This window comes from Alligator sinensis, unplaced genomic scaffold (assembly GCF_000455745.1).
Source record: "Alligator sinensis unplaced genomic scaffold, ASM45574v1 scaffold159_1, whole genome shotgun sequence".
Taxonomy (NCBI): domain Eukaryota; kingdom Metazoa; phylum Chordata; order Crocodylia; family Alligatoridae; genus Alligator; species Alligator sinensis.
The window spans coordinates 1532515-1547712 of record NW_005842222.1 but is presented as its reverse complement, the minus strand read 5'-3'; positions in this window follow the sequence as shown (position 1 = coordinate 1547712).

Genomic DNA, 15198 nt, shown 5'->3' with positions numbered 1-15198 from the left:
TGTTAGGGCAGCTTTACAACTGCATATTGCCATTCTGTCACCACAAAGAAACTATGGTATGGGCAAGAATCTGTCCCACAAAACTGCCCAGTAGAAGAGTCCTCAGCAACTTCAATGAGAGTTCTGCTTGAGGGAGGATTGAATAAAAACTGAGTAAGGACTTTAGGCTTTTGCCAACAGTTTCAATGAAATATTTCCAGGTAAATGTACACAAATGCCTTTTTAAACACAAAGTAGGAATTTGTAAGAAGGATATACAGTACAGTAAACCTCTGGTATATTTAGCTGTGTGCTGGTGTGGTAATCTAGAGTACATTTCTCCACTCTGACAAAGCAGCTCCCCTAAGTGCACCTGTATTTTCCCCAGCTCTTCAGGAGACCAATAAATGCCTAAGTAACACCATTACTGTAAAACAAGCTGCACAGCACAAAGCTATATTTACTGGAATGATGTCACATTATTGTTTCTATTCCATTACATGTTTACTTTAGGCCTTTTAGAACCCTTAGATGTTCAAGGGTTATTCTTCCAGCCTCAGAGAAATGCATCATAAGATAATTTCCGGAGTGGCACAAAAAAAAGTTATGCACACAAATCTCATTATTCATGCTCACCACTACAAAACTGTAGTCCCATAGTCTTGATAAAACATAGCAAGACAACAAAGACAAAAAACGATTTGGTCCCTGATTGTCAGGTGCCAGTAAGGGGAAGAACATGTTATTTTCCATTAAGCTGTTCTGTATTTCATTTTGACCATCTGCATTTTCTGCAAATTTTAAGCAGGGCTTCCTTGAAAAATGGGAGTGTATGTGTATGAGCTGCAAGAATGTATGTGAATGTAGGTGCGTTTTCAAGCTTGATCTTATGAAATTTTGGAGACTTTCTTCAACTTTGTCTAACGTGAAAAGAATTTTCTTGGCTAATTTCTCAGATAGGCATACAGAAGGAAAATATTAGGAATGCTGGAAGAAAAGGGAGGAGGCTCAAGCATTCAAAAATACTCAGCTCTTAAATGTTCCCCCTGTGCTTGCATCAGTTGGGGGCAGCAGCAGCAGACACATTCAGGAGACACCTGCAGGGGGTGGGAAAAGGGGACAGGTACTGAAAGGAGGAAACTGCACACCCTCACTACTGTCTCCTGCCAAACCTGGCCTGCTGCACAATTGTGGCCGTGGCTGGAGCAAGGCAGGAATGGCTGTGGGGCTCCCCCCATGCTCAGATCAGCTGGGGGCAGAGGTGGCAGCATCAGAAGGGAGGTACATGTGTACTGGAGCTGCCCCTGGGGAGACACTTGTGTAAGATGTTTTAGACAGATAATCCTGCCTTGAGTAGAGGGTTTGCCTACATGCCCTCCAGAGCTCCCTTCCAGCCCTGCTTTTCTATGATTTTGATTCTGTAGACTTTTCACTACATTTGGTATTTATTTTTGCTAAATAGGATCATGCACTATATTTTAGCTGTATTTATTAGAGCTATAATGTAGATTAACATGCATTTATTTAGATTCTTAAATTTTACATTTTTATTATGTTAGAAAATAGTAAATAACTGATTCCTTATTCACTGCATAATAATTTTATTTGGGATTTGGGTTAAACTGCACATGGATAGAAACTGGATTTAAAGTATATAAAACAGTATTCTTATATTAAATATAAATCTGTTTTCATTTTCAAAACAGGTTTTACATTTAAAATGAACTGATTTTAAGCAAAAAAAACCAAACATGCAGTTACTGAATTTATAGATTGTTTCTGATCACTATTAGCTAGATTTTTTCAGAGATATTTGGATCCCTGAAGATGCAGGTAGATTTGTAGTCAGATTTTCAGAAGTGCAGGGAAGTACTTAACTCCCACTGAAATCATTAAGAATTGAAATTACTGGATGTGTACACCTAACCTGCTAAGGAGCTTTTTACAATTTGACTAGCCATCTGCCTGCCTCTTTAGGCATCTAAACTACATTTGGAAATATAACCCCTTGTTCTTCAAGGTGTCCTCAATCTCATCTCCTCCAGTTTCATTCTTATTCATATTTTGATATAGCAAAACAAACTTTCCTGTTTTAACTCAGTAGTAATCCAAATGAACAAAATATTGTCTCTGTCTACTAGCCAAACAAACACCAAAATTAATGAAAGCAAATGCTTTTCTCCACAAGCAGAAACTGGAAGCACTTGTATTTGGAAAAATATAAATACCAGCATTTGCTTCATTATGAAGAATGAAAATAATATAGATACTTAATGCAGAATGTGACATTGTGACATATTTATTATTATAATAAAGCTTGCATTGACCTCAAAAGTTAGATGTTTTCCTTTTCATTCTGTATGTAATTTAAAAAAAGAAAAGGTCACAGAATATGGTCCATTACTTAATGAGATAATGAAAACAATAATTTGATTTAATAACAAGTTTTATACCTGCTTAATAAGTACCAAGAGCTAGATTTACAAAAGGAAGATAAGCACTACAATACTGAGCGTTTTAGGCTCCTAGCCACCTACAGGAATTCTCAGCATCCAAGCTGGGTGCTTAGGCTCCCAACAGACTGCACAAGGAAAGACAGGTATCTAGGAACGGGATCTCCAAAAGTCAGCACTCTGGCTGGGGAACTGGCAGAATTAGCCAATGAGAAACGCTAACAAGAATAGTATACAATATTTTCAATGCCACTCCACTCTGGGACTTTATGCTGCAGGGAGGTGGCACAATCCAACACTCCAGATTCACCAACCTGAATTGTGTCCTGGAGTTAGGTATCTAAACCTTAAACTTGATTCAGATTAGACATATGAACATTGACTAAATGTTTTTAAAGCCAAGTGGGATTATTATAACGGCCTAGTCCAAAATCTTGAATGCATAATGCAGACTATAGTAATTAATGTAGGAAACCCCCATCTTGTGGCTGAGCCAAAGAATATCCTTCAGAAAAGCACCCAAGCCTGAGCTAAAGACTTCAGTAATATAGAATTTCCCACAACCCTTGCTAAACTGCTCCTGTTGTTAATTGTCCTTTTATTTAAAAAAAATCATTTATCTTTTCTAATCTAACTTGTGCTTTTCCATTTTTTTCTCCTGGATGAGAGAGCCCTTCACTCAGAAATCTCCTCACTATCTGGGGACTCTCAGACTGCCATCAAATAACCTCTTTTTTTTTTAGATAACTGAACAGATTAAGCTCTTCATGTCTTTTTTTGCTCAGGGAGAGGATAGACAGCACCAAAGCAGATAGGGCATGGAGCAAAAGGCAGAGCAGCAGATTGGAAAAGGAAAAGAGATTGGAGTGGCACTCAGGGAGAGCATGAGGCTCAACTTGTGGCCTGCCTACCTAAAAGTTTGGCTCTACTGCTCTAAGGCATGCTTTCCAGATTCCAAATCACTCTTGTATATACACTCTTGTCAAACTTTCAACATCCTATTTGAGGTGCAGACACCAGAACTGGATACAGGAACCTAGTAATAGCCTCACTAATGCTGTATACATAGGTAATACCCCCTTTCTACTCCTGCTTGATAGTCTTCTGTTCATACCCACATGGATAGAGTTTGCTGTCTTTGCCATGACATTACAGTAGGATCTCATGTTCAGTTGGTTATTCACTACCACCATAAATTCTTTTCAGAGTCACTGCTTTACAAGATACAGTCCCTCATCCTGTAAGTGTGACCAATATTCTTTGTCCCTAGATGTATGACCTTGCCATTGGCTGCATTAAAACATATGTAGTTCAAACTAGTCCATCTTACCAAGCAATCCAGTATGCTCTATAGAACTGTCCTTACCATTATTTACTATGCTGCCAATTTTTGTCTCAGCTGCAAACTCTACAATGATTTTATATTTACTTTCAGATCATTAATAAATATATCAAATATCATGGGTCAAGAACAGATTCCTGCAGCGTGTTATTAGAAACCCGCACTGGATGGTGGTTCCCCATTTACAATTACCTTTCATGTTTTGCAATTTATCAGTTAGTCAGAATTCAAACTATTTAATTTGTGCTACACTGATTTTTGGACAGTGCTAATTTTTGTATCATAATGTACAGTCATACAAAGTCAACAGCCTACATAAATGTGTATATATATATATATATCATACTTATACAGTTTTCTTTGTGAAAAAAATTGTAATCTCATTAAAAACAATTAAAGTTTATCATCCTCTTAACTCTTTAAAATACTGACCCAAATTGGTGCTACAATATACTATTACTACTTTTACTTTATTTCCTGACTCATCATGAGTTAACATAGTGACTCCCAACAAGGGCCCTTTGAAATATTTTTAAGTGCACCACAGGGTGCATACACCAGGACATGATTCACAGGATGAACCAAGAGATTTCAAATAGGAATCTGGAATGTCAAAAACATTCCAGCCAGTTGTGATATTTCTAGGTTCTTTTCAACAGAAGAATTGCTCCATTATTTTTCCATAGTCAAAAAAACAAGTGAAAGCTAAGAGGTGGCATTTTCTGAAGGATTCCTTGAGTTTAGCAAGGGACACCTTGAGTTAAAAAAGCTTGAGAACCACTATGTTAGAAGCTTTCAGAACTCCACATGCAACAGCATGAGAAATGTTAGCATGATGAGCCTCAGCAGTGACAGTTCTCCATCCTTGTGTGTTGTGAAACCAACAGTTCCTGTCTGCTAAGCACTGACAGAGACTGTTTCTTCACTAGATGCTATCCATTCAAGTGTTCATTTTCTGTTAGGACTTGCACACTTTTCATGTGTGGCCAAAAAAGGAGGAATCCCTTTGCTCATATTTAAACTTTGCACTCAAGCATGTGATCAGTCAAACCCACGCAGATGTCAGCTAATGTCCATGTGTTTCACGTTGTTTTGTTTAGTATCATGCCATTAACGCACAGAGCCTGCCACAGAAATAATTAACCAGAAATAAAGATAATGATGCATACTTCCATTTAAACAATAGATTGGATAATGTATATGCTGCCCTAAAGCTTGCTTACAGCCATCTCAGATTTTTTCTAATAGTGTAGAATTAAGCAATAAAAACACTGAAATATTCTAATTTGATCTTTTTCAAGGTTTTTTGTTTCAATTCACCTTTAGTCTGTGAATTCCTTGGATTTCAAAGTTCAATTTCTTCCTCTGTGGGTATTTTATTATGTTGAATTATTCTTAAATGAGTAGTTCTTTTTATTTCTTTCATATGGTAAATAAAATTCTTGTGATCATTTGTACAAATATTCTATTTAAAATATTCCACACACAGGCATTTAACTAAAGGTGAGAGAATGTCATTGCTAGGATAAAAATAAAGCAGTTATAAATAATGTCTGTTGCAGTTTCTTATTCAACATTCATCTCTGTATTGTGAAATAAACACTTCTGGGGATTTTCAGTGTATTTTACAATCTTAATCGCTGTTAGGTCTCTCTTGATTGACCCCAAATAAAATCTAACTGGGGGTGACAAAAAAATATGTCCATCAACTTTGCTCATGCATTACAACATAAAAATTGACTGGAGTCATTGACTACAGGTAGCAATGTGCAAAACTACACAAGATAAATATGCCGGTTTGTGGATACTCATTCACTCCACTTTGTCTGCCACCTTGATTTTTGGATTGAGCATTCATGGATAAAAAGTAAGTGATCTAAAAAAATCGTGTGTGTCTTCTAAAAGACAGTATCATGTTATGTTACTCCCTTCACAGAAATTTATGTTACATGGTGTTAGACCATGGCCTAAGCTTAATGTAACATGATGCATTAAAAACTGCACATCATGATTGCAATGTGTGTCAGAACAGTGAATTGTTATATCACATATCTCTTCATTTGTAAGTAGGGACCCATGGAAATCAATCACAAAGGAATATATTCTTCCCTTGATGCATGTGCATAAATCCCATTCTCTCTTGCTATTTCCAACCTCCACCTAATGGTTAGTGTAGCTTAGGAAAAGCTGTTTTAAAAAAAAAAAATCTTGAGTCAGCTAACAGGATTTAAATTAGGAGTTAGCACTTAGCAGAGGCACGGTTAAACTCACATTGGAGGTCTGTATCGCAACCCACTCTCCCCATGAGTATAAAATTAGTAATATCATACTTAGCCCCTTCCCTGGGTAGACTGTGCAGTCTGTTCAACTTGCTGAAGATAATTAGGCTTGATTCTGATCGTGTGCTAGTGTAGCTCTATGTATTTCAGTAGATTTTTTCTTGTTTATAAGAGTAAATGAAATAATGTAAAGGCCCAACTGTCTTTGAGAGATATAGGTTACATATGTAATTAGAATCAGAGAATCGTAGAAAAGTAAGGGTGGAAGACGCACGGAGGGCATCTAGTCTAGCCCTGTTTGAGGCAGGATTTTCCTTATCCAGACCATTCCATGCAAATCCTTGACTAACTTATTATTAAAATTACACAATCAGCTTTGTCACATAACTACCAGGTATAACACCTTAGCTTATCACAGGAAACAACAATCAGTGTCATGCTGCTGCAAGGGTTGTTAAAATGCACTGAAGATATCCAAGGAAGAAAGTTGTGTCCCTGACTGTAGAGGAAGGCAAAACCCTGCACAGTCCATAAAATTCCTTTCTGATCCCAAATCTGGTGTTCAGTCTGGCCTTGAGCAGAGGGGCAAGACCCTATCAAGGAACCTCTAGGTCTTAGTCCCAGCAGGAGCACTGGTTCACCCCAGTCAAAATCCTTCTGAGGAAGGAAAAAAACCAAAAAAATAAAACCCTGGCACCTGTAGCAGTAGTAAGAGGAAAAATTCCTTCTAGGCCCCACATGGGCCTCCATTCTGCTCTGCAATCTGGGGATAGCAGGCCTAACTCCACACATCACACCCTCGTGCTGGACAGCCACAACTCCCTTTTCTGTAATCCATTCATAAACTTATCCTGGCTTCTTTAATCTTCCTTCATAACTAAGACAGTTGTGGAGCTCTGCTTCATTTTCCTGCTGCTGAGTAGAGTTTTCTCCAATATCCACCTGCTTTAGGGTTCAGAGTTCTTCTCATTATCTCCCAGTAATCCATGTGTATGTGTGTGGGGAGGCTCCTGGGCTTGAGAAAAGGATTTGACCCTAACTATTTTCAGTTCTGTCTCACGTACCCTTCCTGTTTTGGTCTGCAAGCCTAATCCTCCCTTTAACATAACTTTTGGGCCCCGCTTCCCAAGTCTTCTTGTCTCTGGGTTCAAAAATTCTCTTCCAAACCTGATGATAGCAATTCCTTTTCAGCCTTGAATTGCCATTATGAATAAATGTTAAACTATATTATAATTTACTTACATTATAGACTAATTAGAACATCAGAAGTCATAGTAATGGTTGTCTGATAAGTATCTAGGTAAAGAAGGCCACAGTACAGAGTACAATATTACATGCTCATATGGGATGAAACCCATTAGTATGCAGATGGTGATGCAGAGACCTCATCCTGGCCAGCTGTGCAGAGGTGAATATCATCCAATGACTAGAAAATATATCCAGAAGTTAAAGGGACACTATTAACCTTTATTTAAAACCTAATCTTATCTGTCTATTTATTATCCTCCAGTGATGCTGTATAGAATTTTTTTTTCCTATTGGAAAGGTAAATTTTGGAGTCTAACCAGCCTGATAATACCCCTTTAAAAAATGTCTACATATATGTTTTGTCAGAAGAGAAAAGAAAAAATACACCTAAATTGCACAAAGCTTTTTTATGCATCTAAACAAATTAATATCACATAACATTTCTTTCTTATTTGGGAAGCCTATATAACGGTGTTTATACTTTGCACTGATGACAGATGAAGAAATGTAGTCATAAGGTGAAACAGTGCATGGCTTCCTTAGGCTGCTGTAGCTTACACAAACTGCTAGTGGACCCTAAGGCTGAAATTGTCTAGCGCTCAGTGCAATGGAAGTATAATCTGGCCATGTCTTGTTTTTTATTACAACCGTCCTATCCTAGTGGCAAGAAGTGGAGCTAGTGCAGTTGAGCCTCCTAGCATTAGGATGATCCTCCTGCTAGAACTGACTAGATTGGTTCTATGGCCAAACTGTACTGGTGCTATGGTCTAAAGCAGCCTTATTATAACTAAAGATCTGGCCAATATCTACAGATAATAAAACATAAGAATGTCTGTTTCTGTGTTTTCAAAGGAAAGCTATACATGGTTCATCATCAGTAGCAGTGCTAGGCAAATTCCTAAATAATTACATAAATATATATTGAAATAAAAAGTTTAATTCTCTTTGGCTATGTTCACTCTCTTTTTGTGTTTTCTTTACAAATATTTGTTAGGAAGTCTACTGGTAAGATCACTACTAACAGATTTTTCTACTGGGATTTCTAAAACCTGCAAATTTAACTACTACTGTATTAAAAAGTATTGACCAAAGGCAAATTTTGAATTCAATTAGATGAGTGACTTCAAGAGAAATCTGACTCAAAATGTTACTATAATCCAATCAGGAAATAGCAATAATACTATGTGCCTTCAGTTTCCAGTTAGAGGTAATCAGCATAGCCCATATATATAAAATAGATAGAAACAGCTTCTAGCAACAATCAACAGAACAAGAATTATTAGTAGAAATTAGTTGGTAAAAATAATTACTAATCTGTTGAGAATCATAAGCCACTCATAATTTGTAGCAGAAACATTAATTATTCACTATGAAGTATTTTCTCACCTCTAACTAATGGCACTGAACAGATAGTTTTTGTTTTGTTCTGACTATTTCTTTTTGGAAATAATCTAATGTTGAAAAGCCATAGCCATGCATGAGATTTTATCACTAGTAAGTCTAGTGAATTCATGCACAGCACTTTTCAAACAAGCATTTAGGTATGACATCTTTTCATATCACTTCTTCAGCCATATAACCCCTACTCCTGGCTCTGCAGGCCATGTGAGCTGAGAAAGAGCCAGGCAGTCTGGCTCAGCAATGGCAGGGCACTGCCTCCCTGTCTGCTCTGCCATTGCTCCCTACCTCTTTGTGGAGCCCCGGTGTGCAATGCCAGGGTTCCATGGAGCACAGCTTGAAAACCAACGATGCAATACAAAGTAAGAAGTGTTGAAATCTTCTTTTAAAAAACTGCACAAGCTTTGGGGAAGTGTTATCAGGCTTTTAAATCATTTGATGAAAAAGCCCCATAGGTCTCACAGGCCAATGATTACTATTTAGTATTTGTATTACAGTAATGGAAAGAGGCTCCAATCACGATCAGGATCTCATAAGGCACCGAACAAACATAGGATAGGAGAACAGACAGCACTGAAGAGTTTACGAAGACCAAGCACAACAGGAGTGTAAAACAAACAATGGAAGAGGGCAGGTAAGAGGAACAATGCAAAGAATACAAGGTTAAAGAGACTAGCTATGTCATTTAAAATTGTTTCTGTTGGTTTGTTTAAATTAGCAGATATCAGCAATGCTAGTGATCATGGTTGTATCACAATGACTTAGCAAATACAACAAAGAAAATAAATTAGGCTCAGCTGGATTTTTTAGATTATGTGAATAGATTTTATGACACAATAGCACTAACTCAGCTGATTTTCTGCAAGACACTGAACCAGCTGCATGCCGGCCAATCCTCATGGGGAAACTACATTAAAATAAGTTTTGCTGATGAAAAAAGAAGGGTTTGACAGTCTTAATAGCAGCAGCCTTCCAACTCTGAGTCTACCTGGGAAGATTAGTAAAGAAGGTAGAAAAGATATAGGATCAAATCCAAAATAGTCTTAAGAGCTTAAAATAAGAGTGAGGACTAACCTTAGGCACCAAAGTCTAAAATCTTGATCCAAAAAACACTCAGTGATTGCCTAACTTCACTAGACACCTCTTTGATCTGGAAGTTCGCTATGGTTGTTTTCTGTCCAGAACTGTCCTAGATTGAACAGCTAAGTGCTCAAATCCTTTCTAAGCCACATTTGAACCCAGAAGCAATGCATGCAGGGGAAGAATCACAGGGGGAAGGGCAGGGTAGGGGCTATTAGAATAAGGGGCATGACTGTCCACCTATACTGGGAGTTAAGGTAATTAGCTGGAGGCAGAATTTTGGGTTTGACTTCCTGTTCTCAGAATTACTTATTTTCTTTTAATGTAAAATATATAAACAGTCCAAGGAGAATGCTCCTTCTCAGTCTCTGGACTCTAGATCCTGAGTTGATGGAGATGCCTTCCTTGAAGCCTGGACTCTGGTGCCTAAAGAATGGCAAGGTTGGGAGTTCAAACACAACTCTGTACTTAGCATTTCCTATTGGCAGCTTCCTTCTCAGTACACAGATTTTTGTGATGGCCATTTAGAGGCACCTAGCTCTCCCCCCTCCCTCCCAGTTTTGTTTATGAAGGTGCCTAACTTTACATTCTACTTTGGGATGCAAAGTTGGTTCTTTGGTACCTAATTAGCAGACTTAGCTGCTGAAGTTCCAAAGAGCAGCTCAGCTGGCCCTAACAACCACAAAACTTAGTAGGTAACTCCATTTTGAACTGAAAAGTTTTCTAGGTATTTGTATTAGGGCATGGTTAAGAAGACACAAAAACTATGGCTCATGCACACAGACAAGATCATGAGAGATTCTCCAGAGTCCAGCTGCAGAGCATTTGTATATGCAGGTTGTGTCCTCCTAGGAGTTTTTAAAAACACCCAGAAGAGCAAGCAGGAAAGGAGAAAGCAAGCTGTGAATGTAACTGGTCGTGTTTATACATGCTTTTTAATGTGCAGTAGCCTATTTTACTGCACACTGAAGTCTCACATCAAAAACCATGCTAATACGCTAATGTACAGTAAAAATAGGCTACTGAGCATTAAGCATCACTAAACAAGCATGTGCCTTCACTACTGCACCTCTCATTAGAGGTACTAAATGTAATGTGCAGTAGCAAAAGCACATTAATGAACGTGTAGATGTGCCCACTGCTTGTTACAAGAAGGGGACCACAGCCAAGGGCTCCTCTTTGAGTGTCTGGGACAGAGCAGAAGGGTTTTGTTTTGTTTGTTTGTTGCCTAAAAACTGTGTTATTTGAGAGGACTGGCTGAAGACCTCAGAGAGTAACCACCTGCCTGCAGAAGCCAACAGGCTAGGTAAACTGCTTGGTCAGCTGTAAAAATTTAATCCTTACAGAGCTAATTTTTCCTTTATTTAAAACTTGCTATTTTGGTACCTTTAATAACAAGTTACTGATTAAAACAGATTAACATTCTTTCAAAGAAGTTACTATGACAACGTTTACACTAAGCTTGTATCAGTCTGACTTCCTACTTGCTTGCTTGTTGCAAGTTAAGCTGCCTGACTTAGCTCCCTCTATGTAAATAAATGTCTTCTAATTCTGCAGTTTGCTAACCAACTACACGAGACACTAACTGCACAGTAGCCTAATAACATTATGCAACAGCATGCCAGGCAGAAACCGTGTTAATACTCTATTGCACAGTAGTATTAGGCTAAAAAACCTAAAAGCCTGTTTGCTGGTGCTACTACGCAGTAGCATGAGTTACTGCACCTTGATTTAATGCACAGTAACTACAATGCATTAATGAACATGTAGATGTGCCCAGTGTTGCCTGTAATACTCCAGGGCTATAAATGCATTGTTTTCTAAACTTCTAAACTGAAGCAGACTTTTTAGTGCAGCTCTTTATATTTCTTTGCAAATTTTTCCTGGTGCTCTTCTGGTTTGTTGAAGTGATGCTATGAGAAGATGTGCAACTTAGGATGTGGAGAGGGATAATTGGTATCAAGCAATCAGATAATGGGTGTTTAGCTGCAAGCAGTATAAGCGCCAATTTGGCATTCAAGTGGGTGCACAAAATGACCAAGATCCATATTGATCTGTTATTTTTTTGGAAACCAAAGTCAGGTCCAACATAATTCAATGCAGTTTGATAAATGTTTTGGAGATGATGATATAGACTTCCACTAGCTTACAGATGATGGTCTCCTTTATTTTATACCAGCCTGGATGAAACAACTATCTTCTATAAATGATACTCATTTTGTGCATCTTACAAAAAAATATTTTGTGCAATACTTGCTCTCTTTTGCCTGTATCCTAAGTTATACTCAGTGACCATTGTATTAAAATTCACATCTGTCTTGACTAGTTAGACCATAGTGTTAGAGCTACTACTGTTGCATTTTACCATATGTGGGGCTGCTTTGTTAATTTAGTTCAGTGCTACTCAACCTCCAGGCAGCAGGATGAATTTGACTCATGGAACTGTGTCACCCAGCCCACAGGGCTCCCAGAGGTCCAAAAATTCAGGGTCTGAACATTTTGGCAGCAGGGAAATGATGGCAGTGGGAGAATTGGAAGCAGCATTCATTGCTGCAGCTACTAGGGCTGTGACAATTAATGCTGTTGCTGCTTCCCCACTACCAAATTTCTGGACCTGTGGGGAGGAGTCCCATGGGCTGGATGATACAGCCCTGTGTGCTAGATTGTGCTGGCATGTGGAGTTAGGCTGCAGCCTAATCCAGTATACAGGGCCAAGCTGGCATGTGTACTTGCTCTGTGGCTGGATCTGGTACAGAAGGTTGGCCTGGCTCACCAGATTACGCCCAGAGACTGACACTGCATGCTGACTCCCTGCTGGATCTGGCCTGCAGACTGACCCTGCCTATAAGAACCAGCCTGTGGACCAGCCCTGTGCTACACACCTGACCTGCAGGACCAAAAGTTTGAGCACCACTGATTTAGTTTGTCAGTTAGTTTGCTAGTTTATTATTATGGTTTACTACCATGTGCTTACCTACTGTTTACTTCTGTAAAATAGATGCAACTCCATTGCTGCAAGTGGTAGTGGACCTATTTACCACAGCTGAATCTGGCCTGCCAGCATTAGCTATATGCACGTGGCTTCTGGCTATTGACATAACTGGAGGTTTTTCAGGTTATACAATAGCAGGCCAGATTCCAAAACATTTATCAAACTGCACTGAATTATGTTGGACCTGACTTTGGTTTCCAAAAAAATAACAGATCAATATGGATCTTGGTCATTTTGTGCACCCACTTGAATGCCAAATTGGTGCTTATACTGCTTATGGCTAAACACCCATAATCTGATTGCTTGACTATCATCCCTAGTGTGGTCTTCCTCAAGAAACCAGTCCAAGAACCAGAGTAAGCAGCTAAGGTCACACCTGAAATCTGGAGGCCTCTGTAGAATTTAAAGTTTCACTCTATTCTAGCCATTTGTTTTTCTTTTTAAGTAATATTCAGTGAAAGAGTTTTCAATCAAAATCTTGAAATAGTTCTCCAGCATTTAAACCTCGAAGTGTTTATCATCAATTAATTGCAATAGTTAAGAAAAAATGGTGAATTATAAATGGAAATGCATCCATAGCATTAGACTTTATGGCAATTAAACAGCGAAGAGACTTCTTTCTAGCGTTTTCCAGTAAGATTATTAATAATGTTCCACGGTATATTTACAGTAATACAATTATAATGTCCGCCTTGCTAGTGTGGTGTTATGTTTCAAAATTTCATTTTCAACCAATCACACTTTCAATAAAAATGATTTATATTGGCAGAGGCTACCAATATTAATGTATTCCCATCAATGGTATTAACCTGAGAATAATTTCTTATATGCAAAATGTTATTGAATATAGTTCATTTTTTTTGAGTTACAAGAGTGTAATAAATAAGGACTTAGTTTTTTATATGTAAAAAAATCGTTATAGTACTGAATTTGCAACACCATTAACCTCTATTAAAGACAAATACCTTATTTATTTAAATGTATATACATATATTTAAATACCCCATGGCTTATCAAAAGTTTGCTATTGTTGTAACAAACTACTGCATGACTAAATTTACTTCTGCCAAAGGCTGTCAATATAAAAATTACACTCGTATATTCCGTCTTGGCAGCCATTCTAAAAATATTGTATATCTGCACTGAACATTTATTTAAATGATGAATCATAATACTGGCAAAAATACCAGTAATACTCTATAGTGGCATATCACATCACCCTACAAAAGAATAAAAGGTATTACTGTGTTAATAGAATGCTTTGGTTTTCAAAACTGAACAAGGATTTTAAATGTTTGGGCTCTCAAATAAATAAACTGGGGTTTCACTGAGTATGCATATGTAAGGTGAGCAGGAATGAATTGGAATCATTAACAATTTTATCCAATACTGCAAACATTTATTTTTAGGTATAACATGTATTATGCTTATTACCCTGAGTAGTCCCACTAGAAATCTGATGGGTAAAATTCTGACACCACTGATATGGATGGCATAGATTCTGTTTGCTTCAGTGAGGCTAAGGTGTCCTCCTATATCTAAAAGCAAGTGTTTGAAGACAGTATAATCTGGAGGAATCAGTAGAGTTAGGAGTCAGAGAAAATGATGAGTGCTGTCGTCTTGTTTTATGGCATTAGGTAAACTGCATCACTATTTGGTCTCAGTTTTCCCATCTGTAAAAAGGTATACTTGATACGTACCCACGTACTACTACACAACAGGGACTGGAAGAATTAATTTCTGTTAATGTCTGCAAGTTGCTTTGAAAATATATATTAAGTATTAGAATTATTTTAAGGACTAGGCCAATCATTTGGAATTTCCTGGTTCTTCACCTCTAACTAGATCCTTGCAAAACTTCAAGAAACAATTCCAAGAGGTACCGGATCACTATTCCTTTCCAGCTTCTCTCTGAACATGGGAACCGCCCCAGACTTCATTCAGCCTAACTGTTTTAACCTGCACGTGTTGCCCGGGGTCCCTCTGTCTCCTGAAACAGAAATAAATCTTTCTGTTCCGACATCAAGAAACTAAAAAAGTTCAGGGAGACTACAGCCCGGGCATAAGCACAGTCAGCTGGAAAAAATGCTTCAGGGCATCTCAGAGCAACAGAGGGCGGGGACCGATCGCTGTGTGGAATTACTGAAAGCCAATAAACAAAATAATAACTCCGACCCTTGAAGATGCAGGAGCCGTGGGACCGCCGCAGCTCTGCTCCTTCCCCCGCAAACCGGGTCCTCGTCTCTAAGGTGCGTTAAAAAAAAGGAAGAATCGGGCAATGAGGGAAGTGTCCGGGGGGAGCGGGGGGGGGGTAGTTTTACACTGATCAAAGAGTAACGAGCGTCATCAGAGCATGAAAATAGTTTACCTTTATTACCACCACTTCTCTCTAACCGCCTCAGACGCTACTTCTGCAGCAGGCCGCTC